Below are 16,287 nucleotides of genomic sequence, written 5' to 3'. Positions count from 1 at the left end.
GCCTCCTCCCATGACTCTTCCACCCCAGCTCAGGACCAGGACTTGGGTTGGGAGGTGAGAGCAGACTGGCTCTTTGTTCTTCTACTCTTCACACATCCTAATGGGACCATGGCACTTGGATGCCCTTTGCAGGGATATTTTTCTTTCTTCCTTCAGGGACAGCATCCATTCTCTTGCACCTGGACTCTCCTCATTTTTTTTTTCAAAAACTTGCCCCAATTTTTATTATAACCCCATGATATACCAAGTTGTTCATAATTCAGTCATTTCAGGTATTAAATGTTTAAACACCAACCCCACTACCAATGTCCCAATCTCCCACACACCACCATAGCCTCCCCCCTGCAGGCACAAATTTACTTCATATTGTTTATACAACACAAAGGCAAATGAAATGACCAAAACTTAAGATCAACAAGGGTCAGTTTGAAATAATTGTTCTATCTTTTTTTTCTTTCTTTTTTTTTGGGGGGGGGATGGGGTGTCACACCAAGCAGTGCTCAGGGATTACTCCTGGCTCCATGCTCAGAAATCGCTCCTGGCAGGCTCGAGGATCATATGGGATGCCGGGATTTGAACCAACATCCTTCTGTGCCTAAGGCAAACGCCTTACCACTGTGCTATCTCTCCAGCCCCTCTATCTTTTCTTGGTGTCAGTGTCTGAGGATTAAATAGGCTGTGGTTGGTGCTAGCTGAGCCATCTGTGTTACTGTTTAGGGAAGGCTCACCGAGCTTGGGAGATTTCTATGGCATTTTCACATCAAATTTCCCGTGATACTACTGGACTGACATTACTATACGATATTGAAGTGTTGGGCCGGACAGATAGCATGGAGGTAGGGTGTTTGCCTTGCATGCAGAAGGACGGTGGTTCGAATCCCGGCATCCCATGTGGTCCCCTGAGTCTGCCAGGAGCAATTTCTGAGTGTAGAGACAGGAGAAACCCCTGAGCGCTGCTGGGTGTGACCCCCCCCCCAAATAAAGAAAGAAAGAAAGAAAGAAAAAGATATTGAAGTGTTGCATGCCGCCATGCACCCCAGGATTTATAGATTTATAACAAATTTGGTGTCATAGAAGTTTGATGAGACTAAGTTACAGAGCTGGGCTGTTTCTGTCAAAGGGTTTGTGGATGTGTTGGGCTTTTGTAGTTTATGCAGAAAGGAAAATCTGGCTCCCTTCTTTCTGAGGATGCCACAGAGGTATCAGCCAGATTGGTCTCTCTTCTTGAGCTTCTTCCATTTGCCAGGAAGAAATACTTCACCTCAAGTAGCTGCTGGTATGGGTCTCAAAGCAGACATGGGGAAACCACCAGATCCTGATTTAGAGCTTGGGATCAGCCATTTTGTTGACTGATCCCAAGCCAGTCAGCTGCTGAGCCCACATCAAAGTAGTTGAACTTTTGTTCAACCGACCTACTGGGCACTCTCGGGTTTTAAGAATGTTACACAACATAAATGGACTCTTGCAGGTGCAACGTGAGCATGCAGCCAGACCTGGAGGGACAGATAGAGAGGAGAATCCCAGAGGATGCAGTTGTCTGGGGTAACCCAACTCGTGGTCATGTGACTAACCCAACTCTAGCCGAAGAGGAGGTTGGGAAGAGACTTCTGGGGCACAGCCATGCAGACAGAGGCGGACATTGTCTCGAGAATGCAGGCAATGTCATTATAACCCTTTAGGCAAACAGAACATCGGTGCATGTGGGCTGGGGATGGAGGGAGAGCAAGGAGGGCAGACCCCAGCACAAGGGTCTCTGCAGGGAGCCTCAGCTCTGGAACATTTCATCTGTCGCATTAGCACCACTTTTGGAGTCACAGGCCCCTCCAAAGAACTTGGACTCTGTTGCTGCTGTGCTTGCCAGGGTCTCAAAGTGTCCATCAGCGAATCGTTCACCCGAGTAAGCCCTTTGCTGGCTGTCGGTGATCATTATTCTTCCAGGCTTGGTTTTGGCCCTTTCTTCACCTGCAGACCTAAATGTCTCCAGATCTGTGTTACCAAACCAGTCACATGTGTCCTGTGGCTTCACTGCCAGAGAAGGTGTGATGCAGAGTTTGGCCTGGCATGGAGGAGTAGGAAAACCTTCTGGCACAGCTGCTTCCTTGGCCTTTTCTCCTCCAAGAGTTGAAATTTTTTGTTGATTGAAGTAGATTTAAGGACACTCTTGACCCCAGACTCTTTACCTTTACCTCTGGAGGACTGATGAACATAAGGTAGGGGTTTCTGAGCAAGAACCCTTCTAGTCTGGGGAGAGGGAGGGACAATTGCTTTTGCTTGCATCTGCATTCTGAAAAGAGAAGGTATACCCCAGGGAGAAGAGATACTGGAAATATCCATGTGTCTGTGTTCTTGGGTCTCAGCCAAATGATACTCTCTTACTTTCTGGCTTTATTTGGGGGAGGGGAGGGGTCATATCCTGAAACACTCAGGCATTACTCCTGGCTCTGCATTCAGGAACCACTTAGGTGGTGCCCTGTGGACTATATGGGAACACCTAGATCTAACCTAAGTCAGTTGCGTGCAAGGCAAATACCCTTCCTGCTGTACTATTATTTTGTCCCCACATGGTACTATTTAGAGGAGGATTTGTGAGAGGAGAAATGGGGTGAGAGGTGAAGGGTAGGGCTGAATCCCACACCACTGCCTACTTCTAGGCCATTTCTTCTGCCCATTCACAGAGAGAACTTTCTGGAGAGAGGATAGAGCCTGAAGATGGAGAGGATGAAGAAGAATTAGAGTGGAGTGGATAGAATAATGATCCTTGAATAATGGAGACAATATAATAAAGAGAAACGGTTTTCAGGAATTTTCCTGTGTTTGCCTGTGTGTGGGGCATGGTCAGGTCACTAGGCTTTCTGCATCTCTGCTCAGTCAGTTGTGAAACACTGAGCTTGTGGGTCACAAATCTGAGCTTTGTGATACAGAAGCAGCCATAGAGCACAAGCAAATTGATGGGCATGGCTTGTAGCCATGGCTTTATATCTGAGCATTGAAAAAGGAATTTTACACAATGTTTTGTGGTCATGAAATGTTATTTTCTTTATAAACCTTTCAGAAATACCAAACCCTGTCTTTGTTCACAGGCCATACAAAATCAGGTGGTGGGCTCACCAAAGCAAAGTCCAGATAAATCGACAGACAAACTCTCCCAATAACTTAAATAAGAAATAACACCTAGGGGCCCGGAGAGATAGCACAGTGGCACTTGCCTTGCAAGCAGCCAATCCAGGACCAAAGGTGGTTGGTTCGAATCCCGGTGTCCCATATGGTCCCCCGTGCCTGCCAGGAGCTATTTCTGAGCAGACAGACAGGAGTGACCCCTGAGCACTGCCTGGTATGGCCCAAAAACAAAAACAAAAACAAACAAAAAAAAGAAATAACACCTAGTTTTCTCCAAATCTTTTAAAGAGTAAAACAGATTCTAACTTTCTCTGTGAAATCAGACTTATACTGATACCAAATTTCAACAGGTTTTCTTTTAGACAATAAAATGTCTTTTAAAGACACAATAAAAACATGGATCATTGTTTTCCCAACTATTATCCAGGTGCTGTATAAGGAAAAAGTGATATTTCATTCTTGCTCTCTTGGACTTCTTAGTTTTGCAAAGATGTCTAGTATTGCTTATCAACATTTTTGAATAAATATGAAATAACATGAAAGAATAACATTAGAACAAAGCAAAAGGGAGCAAAGAAATGTTGAGGAGCAGGACATAAAAGAATCATGCATGAAGGTGAAGTTAACTTCCAACTATGAAAGAGAGATGTTAATTAAAGATTTAAAAGAATCACCATGTCTATAAGCAGCCAGCTCCCTACACTCATCCTGTTCCTGAAAGCAGTGAAAAACTATAGGTACCCTGGCCATGTAGCTGAAAGCTGGCAATCTTAGTGAGGGAGGGAGGGGTGGGTCCAGCCCCTGCCCTGCCAAAGCCAATACCTGCTGAATCCATCCCCTACAAATGCTGTCTTGTAGTACATTATAACATTTCTTAGCAGTACACAAAGCAATCTAACGCCATAAATTTACGTAACTCCTTACACTTGAAGGCATAGTAGTTTTTTACATTTCCATGCACATGCATATTAGTGTAAGATAACCTCAAAATTTTAAGTGGGTTTTGTTTTTGTTTTTGTGGGTTTTTTTAAGGTTTAGAGTCAAAGGAGCACAGTAAAAATGGTGTTAGAGTGGCAATTATCATTTGCATAGGCCCACCAAAGTATGGGGGACCTGGAAAGAAAAAGCCTTGGCCTAAATACAAGGAGACCCTACCCCTGAAGTTTCCTGACATAAGACCAACTTTTGGCTTCAGGAAAGCTAGTTTGTCCAATCCAGGTCATTGTCTGTAGTGCCAATACAGTTTTATTTTTCACAGTCTCTGTTGTTGGTATCATGTTTCTGTTTTGAAGATCCTGGAATCTGTATATCCTACATTGAAGTCAGGATGGTGCGGAGTGTCCTCTAACTTCAACTCACAATTAAAGGGCAATGCAGAAAGCCCTGTCAAGTAAGCAGGTCGTTGTTGTTGTTTAAGTCTTCTCAGTGTTAAGGGAAGACTCTTTTGAGTAGCTCAATGTCAGAGAAGCAGTAGAGGATTGCTTCCAGGTGATGTTATAGACAACTTTGGATGTTTCATAGATGGCTTCCCTGGTTCAGGGATGAATGGAGAATGCCCAATCTTCTGAGGTCTGTGCCATGTCATTATGTTAATGTTCAGGGTGTAAGGTCCCATTGCACAAGATTTGTGTGTTCCTACCTCTATTAGATAAGAACTTATTTGTATCTATAGTATTTTTTATTTTAATGTGCCCATGCAAACAAGGAATAATGCCATGTGGCGTTATCAGCACATATGGGGGCCGCAAGAACAAGTCCAACAATCCCCGTGACTTGGTTCAAACATAAGCATTAAACTGAGGGACTCTTTCACCAAAATTCCTTATTGAACAGTTCACAAAGAGAAGAAAAGATAAAGAGTGGGAACTAATCAGAAACCTAGTATGGGAACAACCACAGTTATACAATGAAGGAAGGAAGAGGCCAAGAGGCCGCTGAGAGTAAACAAGTAGTACTAAAATCTGGGGTCTTGAGGGACAAAGTAATTGTACATGGGTTCTGTTTTATTTTTCTTAATGTTCTTTGACTATAAGTTCAAAATTAAGGTGTCAGCAGGGGGAAAATATAAAAAAAGTAAAAATAAATAAATAAATAAAAATAAAAACACACACAGAGATAAAAATAATACTAGGAGGTAGTCTTCTCACATAAGCATTCTCAGAACAAATTATTTCTGCTCAAAATTACTATTCTTATCTACAGTTTTAGAGTAATAACGAGTTCGCCATTAAATAGCTTAGTGAATTTGAAAATAAATATCTAGTTATAATTTCCTCAGAATTTTCTAGATAATTAGGATAAGAAATTAGTATATTGTAAAACAAATTTACAAACCTTTGCAATAATGAAATATCTAAGGCAGAAAACAGCAAATAGCATAGAGGTTATATCTGGATATAGTACCTTAAGTGTGTCTCTTACTGGTATATGCATTTTCTTTTATGATCCTTACATCTAAGTAAAAACTGCACTACATAACAATTTGCATGACAATGTCAATGAGTGATAGTACAATGTCTGTCTAGAATACAGGCAAGGGTGGGGGAGGAGAAAGGGGGCAATGATGGTGGTAATGTTGCACTGGGGGTGTTTTGTTTATGACTGAAACCCAACTACGATCATGCTTGTAATCATGGTGCCTAAGTAAAGGTTAAAGAAAATGCTGTTTTGTCTTTGGCCCTGCTTCACCACTCCTCTACAACTATCTGTGGAGACACTAATCATACCAAAACTCTAGGTGTGCCGGTATTTGGGCTGATATCACCAAAACATTTTTGGAGTGAGTGCAGGCACTGCCCCACCCTGTCTTCTTGAACTTCCAGAAGACCTGGCAGCTGAAAACAAGCCCCACAAAAGCCACAGCATCAGCAATGGTGCTTGGAATTCCTGGACCACAGTGTGGCCTTGCAACAACTCCCTTTTTGTTTAATACTGTCATCCCCATAGGAAAACATCAATTCAGGTGCCAAATGTGTAGCTGAAGTCACCTAACATTCAGAAATAAATGAAGTAACAGAATAGTCAGCTAACAACATGAGTTTTCCAAACCTTCTGATGGATGGCTTAATAACCTAATTGGGGATACAATAAAACCAATTTTCTTGTCACTGTACTTTTTATTTTTCTTCTCTTTCTTCTTTTTTCATTATTTCCTTTTTAAAATATTTTCCCCATGTATCTGGAAACATATTATGATCAACAATGTCAACTATGTGATACATGCTCTTTAAATACAGTAAATTTTAAAAGCAGTGTTGATTTAATAACCTGTTCATCTGTGGAATCAGGCTCTGTGCCTGGCATCAAATAAGAGAAATAATAAAAACTCAAGATGAGATATAAGTTGTCCAGAAAGCATGGAGGTTATAATGAAGAGACATGTGACTGCATAATAATAATAAATGTAAGAAGGGGGAATAATAAATTTTTGGAAGGTCAGTAGATTGAAATTTGAGAATAATTTAAGTGTTCTCTCTATCTTACATGCATTCCTATTAAATTTCTACTCTTATTTTATTTATTATATCTTTAATATGTATCATCATTCTCCTCCTACCAAAACTAAACAAAAACAAACACTAGGGACTTGAGAGAGCTAATGCTTCATGGTCTGTTTTTTCTTTAGGGATTACTTTGAGCTGATCCCCACCTCCAGATACTTGACTAGCCAAGTGGCCCATTATCTCTTGCAAAAGGGTTTAGATTAATTGTGATCATTTTGAGTGTGTTCAAATGAATGCATGCTTTTGAATTTGGCTAGATGACCTTTTCCCTAGTTTACATATTATTAAACACACCAGAGACATCACATTTACGATTCTAAATATTCCTATTAATCACAAATTGAAACACCCAAACTGACCCTGAAATGCTCTGGTTTTGCTTTTTTTCCAGCTAGAAAAATCTATTCTTTTGGTTGCTGTTTTGAAGCTGGTTTCTATCTAATAAGGTACTTTTCCTCAATCCAAGATCTGAGCTAATGATCTCTGAGATGTTACCAAAACCTTTTTGGAATTTCACGAACATAATGTCAGTCTTTCCATGGTCACTATGGAAACTATATCCTAGAAAAATGCAGTCACTTATTTCACTATGACCTATCCCTTATAAAACTAAATTGGCCATTTCTAATAAACTTAAGCTTTTAAATTGTTTCCTTACTAAATCATTGGTAATTGTATTCATTAATACTCTTACTATGACCAATAGCACAATTAATAAGAAACCAAGGCAGAATATGAAGAGGACTCTGGAACAGCGACAAATCACTGAACTTGAAGCAAAACTCTTAAGATTAAAAGACTCAATGACTTACCTTTGCCTCTTCTTGGCCACATTGCTCTGCTGAACTTCAGTTTCCTCAAATGTAACATCAGCAGGATTCTTTCTAAAGTCAATAAAATGAGGTTTCTCAGTACATATCATTACTTGTCATTGTCTCCTACTATTTCATGCCACTGAAAGTGATTAATGAGTACATTACTATAAATCTTCTTTATATATATTTTATTTAAACACCTTGATTACAAACATGATTGTGGTTGGATTTCAGTCATGTAAATAACACCCCCCCATCACCAGTGCAACATTCCCATCACCAGTGTCCCAAAACTCCCTCCTCCCTTCCCAACCCCGCCTGTACTCTAGACAGGCTTTCTATTTCCCTCATACATTCTCATTGTTAGGATAGTTCTCAATGTAGTTATTTCTCTAATTAAATCTTCTTAGTATGAGTAAACAACATTGATAGATAGCTTTTAAATTAATCACAGCGTTTTTACTTTTTCTCCCACCAAATATTTATCAGAGCTGGAAAATTGCTGCAACAACAACAAAAAATTATTTTTCTTTCTTTTCTCTTAGCAAATTTCCTCTTTTGAATCAATAATACCTTGTAGAATGTATTGATTTGAAAAAAGGGCTACAGAAATAATTCACAACTGGATGTTTAGGCTATAACACTTGCAAAAATAAATGGAGTTGACTGAGTATTGTAATGTATTCACTAAAAATCTCAGGAAAAATACTTACCTGGCAAGGGAGATACCGTGATCACGAAGGTGGTTTCCCCAGGCGAGTCTCACCCATTGCACTCCGGGTGTGCTGACCCTTGCGATTTCCCCAAATGTGGGAAACAAGACTGCATAATTTGTGGTAGTGGGGGGCTGCGTTTGCACTCTCCCCTGAAAAAAAAATCCCAGGAAAAATCCAAATAAATGGTTGGAGCAACTTACTATAATTAAATTCTAGTATAAATCAGTGCAGGAGGAGAAAAATCAGTCCAGCTTGCTTGGTCCCTCATCAAATGTCCTCTCAGGAAATATTAATCTCATATTTTTGATACAATATCAAAATTCTGGCCAACTAGGGTGGTCCTAAACTCTGGATGATTAGTTTTAAATACTAGATTTTTTTCATCAATATTCAGGTCATCTCAACTACTTTGATAAATAATTGACATCATTGTTCTTACTTTTCCCCCTGATGTGAATATGTTGAAATTTTGTGATATTTCCATTCAGACAGCAGTTTCTTTATTTTTTTTTTTTGTGGTTTTTGGGTCACACCCAGCAGTGCTCAGGGGTTTTTCCTGGCTTCGTGCTCAGAAATTGCTCCTGGCAGGCACGGGGGACCATATGGGATGCCGGGATTCGAACCGATGACCTCCTGCATGAAAAGGTAAACGCCTTACCTCCATGCTATCTCTCCGGCCCCCAAGACAGCAGTTTCTTGGGTGCCCTAAGAATTAAATTATTTCTGACCTCGGTGCAGGTTGGACATTTAAATTGGAGAAGCCAAGGAATGGTTGGTTGTTCTCTCAAACCTACTCTATATTTTTTTTAGAATGATTATCCTTCTAATGTTATATTGAAAAGTAGAATGAAGAAAACAATCCATTTCTTCCCTTCATGTCTGACATACCAAAACTAGTGAATGCAGCTAAAGCTTCATTTAGACAAGGGATCATGTATACCACTAAACAAAGAAAAGAAGTGGTTCAGGACACTGATTATCTAAAATTTCATCTCAAGATTGAGTAGGAGCTGAAGTGATACTACAGTGTGTAGGGCATTTGTCTTGAGTGCAGCCACCCTGGGTTTAATTTCCCACATCCCATATGGTCCCCCAAACCCTGCCAGGAGTGATCCCTGAAGCACAGATTCAGAGTAAAGCCCTGAGAAGGAGTAAAAAGAGTAATGAGATTTCCTTGACTCCACCTTGAGTAAATAATAAAGGGTAACTCTAAATTAAAATAGTACATAGCTTACAATCAACAAAAGCCACATTCCTTGAAAGCATTTATAAAATATATGTCCCTATCAAACACTTATAAGAAACTGAAAACTTATAAGAAACTTAAATAAATGATAAATATCAATATCAAAGATAAGAACATTACTACAGATCCTACTGACATCAAATGCTAATAAAAGGGTATCATAAATAGCTTGACACACAATATGATAATTTGGGAAAAATGTACAAATACCTTCAGTAAAGTTCACTGCCTACAATTGACAAAAGAATCAAAGAAACTCTGAAAAAAATCTACTAAAAGCTAAAATTACAGAGGCCAGAGTGGTGACACAAGCAGCAGGGCATCTGTCTTGCATGTGCTAGTCTAGGACGGACTGCAGTTTGACCTCCGGCGTCCCATATGATCCCCCAAGCCAGGAGCCATTTCTGAGTGCATAGCCAGGAGGAAATTCTGAGCATCACCGGATGTGGCCCCAAAAAAAAAACAAAAAAAATTGAAATTACAGATAAATTCTCATAATGAGAGAAAGTCTTTGGATAGAATGTTAAGAAATTTGAAACTGGTTATATGGAAAGGAAGTAGTATATTATGGCCAACAGGTTTTATTGTTGTTGGGAAAAGTTATTTTAACATTAGAAAAATTCATTCATAGAATATGTGACTGTGATAGAAAAAAAATAATAAGCAGATCAGCACAATAGAAGCTGATGTCTCCATCCTCTGCCTGGAACATTCTCCCCTCAGATCTTCCCTGGACCAACTGGAGAGTCATGTACTCAGATTCCTCCTGACCACTCAATCTAAATGTCAAAGAACTGTTGATTAACTAGGTGAATAATATGTGAAATATGTGGATGAAGGAGCAGAGTAAATAGATACATCTCTGTGCTAGAAGTACCTTTAAAGCTAAGGGGAAGACTCTTCAACTAGTTCCTGGAGGGTCTGGATATTCACCAGCCAAACATTGGTGATATGTGCTCAAAGTCCTTCATGGTCACTATCTCTCAATAAAGACCTTCATTGACTTGTGAATTAGCTTTGTTATTATCATTGGCATCACTGTTTTCTCTAATCAGAGGATAACCAAATAAGGCTTTCAAATGTTTTTTCCTTTCACTGTCACCCTTGCCCCCATCCCCACACATGTACATATCCTAGAAGAGTGGTAGGCTTGTTGTTGATTGTGATCCTGAAATTAAGATTCCTACTGCTAGGAATGTTATGGAGACAGGAGGCAAGTCTAGTGTGGTAGCAATAGAGACATTTTTGCCCTATAGGGTTTTCTTGTTTTTGTTTTTGTTTCTTTGTTTTAAATGAAATTTATTATAACTTACAACCTTCATCAAAACCAACACAATCAGGCATTTAACCTGAGCTTATTATATTAAAACATTATTTATTTTCTTTTTATTAATGTATTTATACAATTTGATTAGAAACATAATTGTAGTTGGGTTTCAGTTATATAAAGAACACCCCCCTTCACCAGTGTGACATTCTCATCATCAATGCCCCAAATCTCCCACCACCCTAGCCCCCCCCCACCTGTATTTGAGACAGGCTTTCTATTTCCCTCATTCATTCACAATGTTATGTTAGTTGTCAGTGTAGTTATTTCTCTAACTGCACTCACCACTCTTTGTAATGAGCTTCATATCATAAGCTGGGCCTTTCAGCCCTCATCTCTATTGTCTGTGAGAATTATTACAAACATGTCTTTTATTTTTCTTAAAACCTATAGATGAATGATACTATTCTGTGTCTATCTCTCTCCCTCGACTGATTTCATTCAGCATAATAGATTCCATGTACATCCATGTATAGGAAAATTTCATGACTTCATCTCTCCTGATGGCTGCATAATATTTTATTGTGTATATATACCACTGTTTCTTTAGCCATTCATCTGTTGAAGCACATCTTGGTTGTTTCCAAAGTCTGGCTATTGTAAATAGCGCTGCAATGAATGTTGGTGTGAGGAAGGGATTTTTGTATTGTATTTTTGTATTCCTAGGGTATAATCCCTAGGAGTGGTATAGCTAGATCGTATGGAAGTTTAATTTCTCATTTTTTTAGGAATCTTCATATTGTTTTCCATAAAGGCTGGACTGGACAGCATTCCCACCAGCAGTGAATGAGAGTTCCTTTCTCTCCATATCCCCTACAGCACATATTGTTCTTGTTCTTTGTGATATGTGCCAGTCTCTGTGGTGTGAGATCATACCTCATTGTTGTTTTGATTTGATTTTACTAATGATGACATTAGTAAAAATACTTATATATCCACTTAGACCCCAAGAAAGTCTGAAAATATTTGTTAGAGCCTTTATTAAGATTGGGAGAAATGGGAGGCCAATCATGTGCTGTAACTACTGAAAAACACTTAATTGACTATAGTGACATTTTATTATCTTTTCCTAAAAATATTAATAATAAATAATAATAAATAAGCATCCAGAACTGGCTGAAAACAGAGACTTTAAATACTGGGTATTTTTTGTCATAAAGATGGAGGGAGAAGGAGGGCAGTGTTACCTGGAGGCCAGGATTGTTGTCAGGTGGGAATGCAAACATTACTGCCAGACCAAGGATTGCCAGAAATCTGGTGTTTTATGCAAAGGCTCCTGATTTATAAATGCTGAAGATGAATTAAATATTCCTTAAACACCCTGCAGGCCAACTCTAACCTGGCCAAGCATAACATGCTTGTGGGATGATTTGGCCACCAGTTTATAGTCTTCACTCTAGATCAAGCAACAGAGTACATTCTAGGTCTTTAAAACTTGTGGATTTATTCAGGAGTGTCATGGCAGTTATTCTCGGGAGTCTTCTCAGAACCAACTAATGGCCAGCCTTTTAGGTTACTTTCCAGTATTCTGGATCCAGGTCTATTGGAAGATAAAAAAAATCATAAATAGAAGAGTCCTGAAGGTCACAGGATGCAAGAAGTCAAGGTGATGTCCTATCTTAAATACAAAGTGGCAGACATCTCTTCACCAGCAAATGAGTTAGCATGCCAGTGAAAGCAAGACTAAAGGTAAAGATGGCCCATAATCACAGCTTGAAGGAAGCACATAGAAGGTAAGGAGAGACTCATGGGACAATTGTCACATCCAGCAATTGGTCAGGCCTAGTGCTAGAAAGCCAACTATATTCAGTAGTAATCGACTGATCAGAAATCCTGAAGATAGAAATATATGAAAGCAACAAGATTTTAAAAGTCATGGAAAACTCAGAACAGTAATAACAATATATTTTTTTTCACAATTAAGATGTTGTATTATTTCAAGTAAGAGAAGATACAAATGCAGGATTAAAATAACATGCAGGTACATAATTTTATAGGGACCTTATTATTTTATCCAAATGCTGTTATAAAAATTAAGCTTTATATTACAACTTACTCTACTTAAAATATACTATGACCTTACTTGAAATCATACCCACAAAAGTATATATTAACCTTCCATGTACTTTGTACATAGTTATAAACAAAAGCAAGCACAATGTTAATTATTAGGCTCTTTATTCATGCTCTATCCTTTCATTTTTTGAGTGTCCTCATCTCCACTGGTCAAAAAGATATTGTAGATCTTAGCTTTCTGTATTCTTTTTTTATTTTTTAATTTTTTATTTTTAATTATGAGAACAATGATGCAAAGAGGACAAGGTATAGTTACAGTGGAAGGACAATCACCCATAAACAGAGTTCTCAGAAGAAATCCCCTTGATGATGCCTAAATATTGAACTTACAGTCAAAGAACATTAAGAAAAATAAGGCAGAACCCATGTACAATTACTTTGTCCACAAGTCCCCAGATTGCAGTACATTATAACATTCCTTAGCAGAACACAAGTAATCTAAAGCCATGAAAATTATGTGACTCCTTAAACATTGAAGGCATAGTATTTTTTTTTATATTTTCATGCACATGCATATTGGTTTAAGTTAACATCAAAAGTTTAAGAGGTTTTTTTTAAGGGTTAGAGTCAAAGGAGCACAGTAAAAATGGTGTTAGAGTGGCAAATATTGTTTGCATAGGCCCACCAAAATATGGGGGACATGAAAAGGAAAAGCCTTGGTCTAAATACAAGGAGACCCTACCCCTTAAGTTTCCTGGCATAAGACCAACTCCAGGTAACCTAGTTTGTTCAATCCAATTCATTGTCTGTAGTGCCAATACAGTTTTATTTTTCACGCAGTCTCTATTGTTGGCATCAGGTTTCTGTATGAAAGATCCTGGAATCTGCACATCCTACATTGAAGTCAGGCTGGTATGGAGTATCCTCTAGTTTCACCTCACAATTAAGGGGCAATACAGAAAGCCCAGTCCAGTAAGCAGGTCATTGTTGTTGTTAAGTCTTCTCAGTGTTAAGGGAAGTCTCTTTTGAGTAGGTCGATGTCAGAGCAGCGGTAGGGTCTTCCCCGGTAGAGGATTGCCTCCAGGTAGCTTTCTGTATTCTTTTTTTTTTTTTTTTTAATTTTTATTTTGATCATAGTGGCTTACATAATGTTGACAATAATATTCTAGGTACATATTTACATAAAATCAGGGGGGATTCCCATCCCTAAATTGTCCTCCCTACACCTCCGTTTTTGTCCTACCTCCCATTTCTTCTTCCCTCACCCCCAGGGTGGTTAGAATATGTGATCCCCTCTGTATCTGACCTACTACTTAGTAGTCTTGCATCAGTTTGGTCTTGGTGCCTCCCTTATTTCCCCCTCTAAGTGGGGGCAGGGCTAGCAGTTCAAGTTAGGTGGTTTTGCCTGAAAAGGAGAAAATGAGTAAACTGGGGTAAGAGTCTAATATCCCAAAAATGGGCAGAATCCTTCTAGAGGTTCTCCTCATCGATTTGGATAATGTAGGAGAAAAAGAAGGTGAAACACCCCATCAGTACCAAAAGAAGTGTCAAATATCCAGTGAGGACTCCAGTTATATCGATAAGCACCACAAAAAACTGATAAAAAAATACAAACAAAAACAAACAAACATATGAACAAAAAAAAAAACTCGCCGTGGTCTTGAAATAAGAGACATGGTGTAGCACATAACGAAAGAAAAGAAAGGAAAAAAATAAAAAATAAAAAAAAATAATAAAAAAAATAGAAACACACACACACACAAAAAAAAAGAATAATTGGGGACAACAATTTCAGTAATCACATCCAAACCGAGAAATCGACCAAAATAGCTAGGTAAATAAAATTAATAATAACAATAATAAATGAAGGTAATGTATATATATATATAAATATATATATAAATATATATATATAAATATCCAAGGTTTTGTGGTTTTTGCATTTTTGTTTTTTCCCTCTGCCCTGGCACAGTAAATATTGGGGTCATTCGAAACGGAATTCACTTGCCCTATGAGCTATGGGGATTCTCCGTCCTTGGAGTATACTGTCATGGGATCAGTTCTAGGCTTTGCTCAGGATCATTACTCTCCCGGTGGTGTTTTTTCTTTTTTCTTTTTCTTTTTTTTTTTTTTTTTTTTGTTGTTTTTTTGTGTGTGGAAGACTTCTGCTTTGTCCAGGGTGATATATTCAGAGCTCTGTGTTGAGTGGTCTCAGTATCTGTACAACTCCTGAGGTGGGCCTTATGGTGAAGTCAGTCTTTGTGAGTCTAGAGGTTCTGTTGCCTCAGTGCCAATTGGATCCGTCTTCTGTGGTGGGTGATCTTGGTCTTTGCACTGAACCTAGGATGGCATCTAGGATAGTGTCCTTCTTTGTGCTTCCAGAAGCCCCTTTCCGTTACAGTTGTCTCTGCCAGACCTTTGGTACTGGGGATCATGCTTATTGTGCCGGTCTTAGTTCAGAGCCTAGACTAAGGCTTTTTGATTGGTCCCAAGATGTATACAGTCTGGTCGTGGTTCTAGCAGCCAGTCCCCTGTAAATCACGATCTTGGCTTTTGGACCTACCAAAGGGTGCCACGTCTTCTGGTTTAGTCTTGTCGTTAGCTGGTAAAGTAGGCTAAACTGCTCTAAGGTCAAGTTGTTCACGTTTTCTTCATTGTCGGGATATCATGTTAGCGCTGGCCCTTGTTGTTGACCCTGCAGTATTGAGGCCATCCCAGATGGAGTTTGTTTCTTGCAGCTGTTGTGAAGAGCTGTGCCGTTTCTATGCCTGGGAACCAGGGTTCAAGGCTGCATGAATGGAATCCGATCACCTGAGGTCTAAGTTGATTCCACATGACATATTTTCAAGGTAGGAGATATCCCTGTATTGTAAATAACTATGAGCTCCTATCTCTAGTAGGTAAGAGCTCTTGTATTTTTTTTTATGTAAGATTTCCCCTTTATTTAGTGTGCCATTGCAGGGGGAAGTGAGGCTCCGTTATATTGTCGGTGTATTTGGGGTGGACAGAGTGGGTAACATAAATAGGTCACGTACCCAAATACGATTGAAAAAAAAATTGCATGTGCCCACAAATGTATATGTAGGGCAAACATTTAAAAAAAATAAATAATAATAATAAAAAAAAGGAAATATAATGAGTTAGTGAAGTTTTTAAAGGACCAAAGTGGTGCAAAAGACTACTTTACATTTGGGGGAGAACAGGTAAAGAGGTGGTGTATTACAGGTCTTATGCCTATGTTGGAAGTACAGTTTATCCCCTTGTCTTTTGTATTTTTCTCGTGGTGTGTGGGTTCCCAGGCATCTTCCAATCTCACCCCCTGACCTTCTTCAGATTGGTATAAATTTGCAGCAGGGAGGTCTTGGAAGAGTTCTTGCATTGGGGATACTATTGGACCTAAGTCCGGTTTCAAGAAACAGTCCACTTTATGGGGAGTTGGTAGGGAGGGTCTCGCAGCATGAGTCCACAGGGGAGTTGGCTGTCTTTTCTTGCAGGAGATGAGGTGTGGGTTCGGCTGGGTGTCCCCTCCCCTGGGTGCTGGGTACTG

At 39.2% G+C, this 16,287-nt stretch overlaps 1 non-coding gene across 1 annotated transcript; it reads left to right on the top strand.

Moving 5' to 3' along the window:
* Positions 1-8,140: 8,140 nt before the first annotated feature.
* Positions 8,141-8,303, top strand: LOC126010078 (U1 spliceosomal RNA). Its single transcript, XR_007496216.1, has one exon. It is a non-coding gene; the product is annotated as a U1 spliceosomal RNA (small nuclear RNA).
* Positions 8,304-16,287: the final 7,984 nt, after the last annotated feature.

This window comes from Suncus etruscus, chromosome 5, assembly GCF_024139225.1.
Source record: "Suncus etruscus isolate mSunEtr1 chromosome 5, mSunEtr1.pri.cur, whole genome shotgun sequence".
Taxonomy (NCBI): domain Eukaryota; kingdom Metazoa; phylum Chordata; class Mammalia; order Eulipotyphla; family Soricidae; genus Suncus; species Suncus etruscus.
This window is presented reverse-complemented; position numbering and strand designations above follow the sequence as displayed.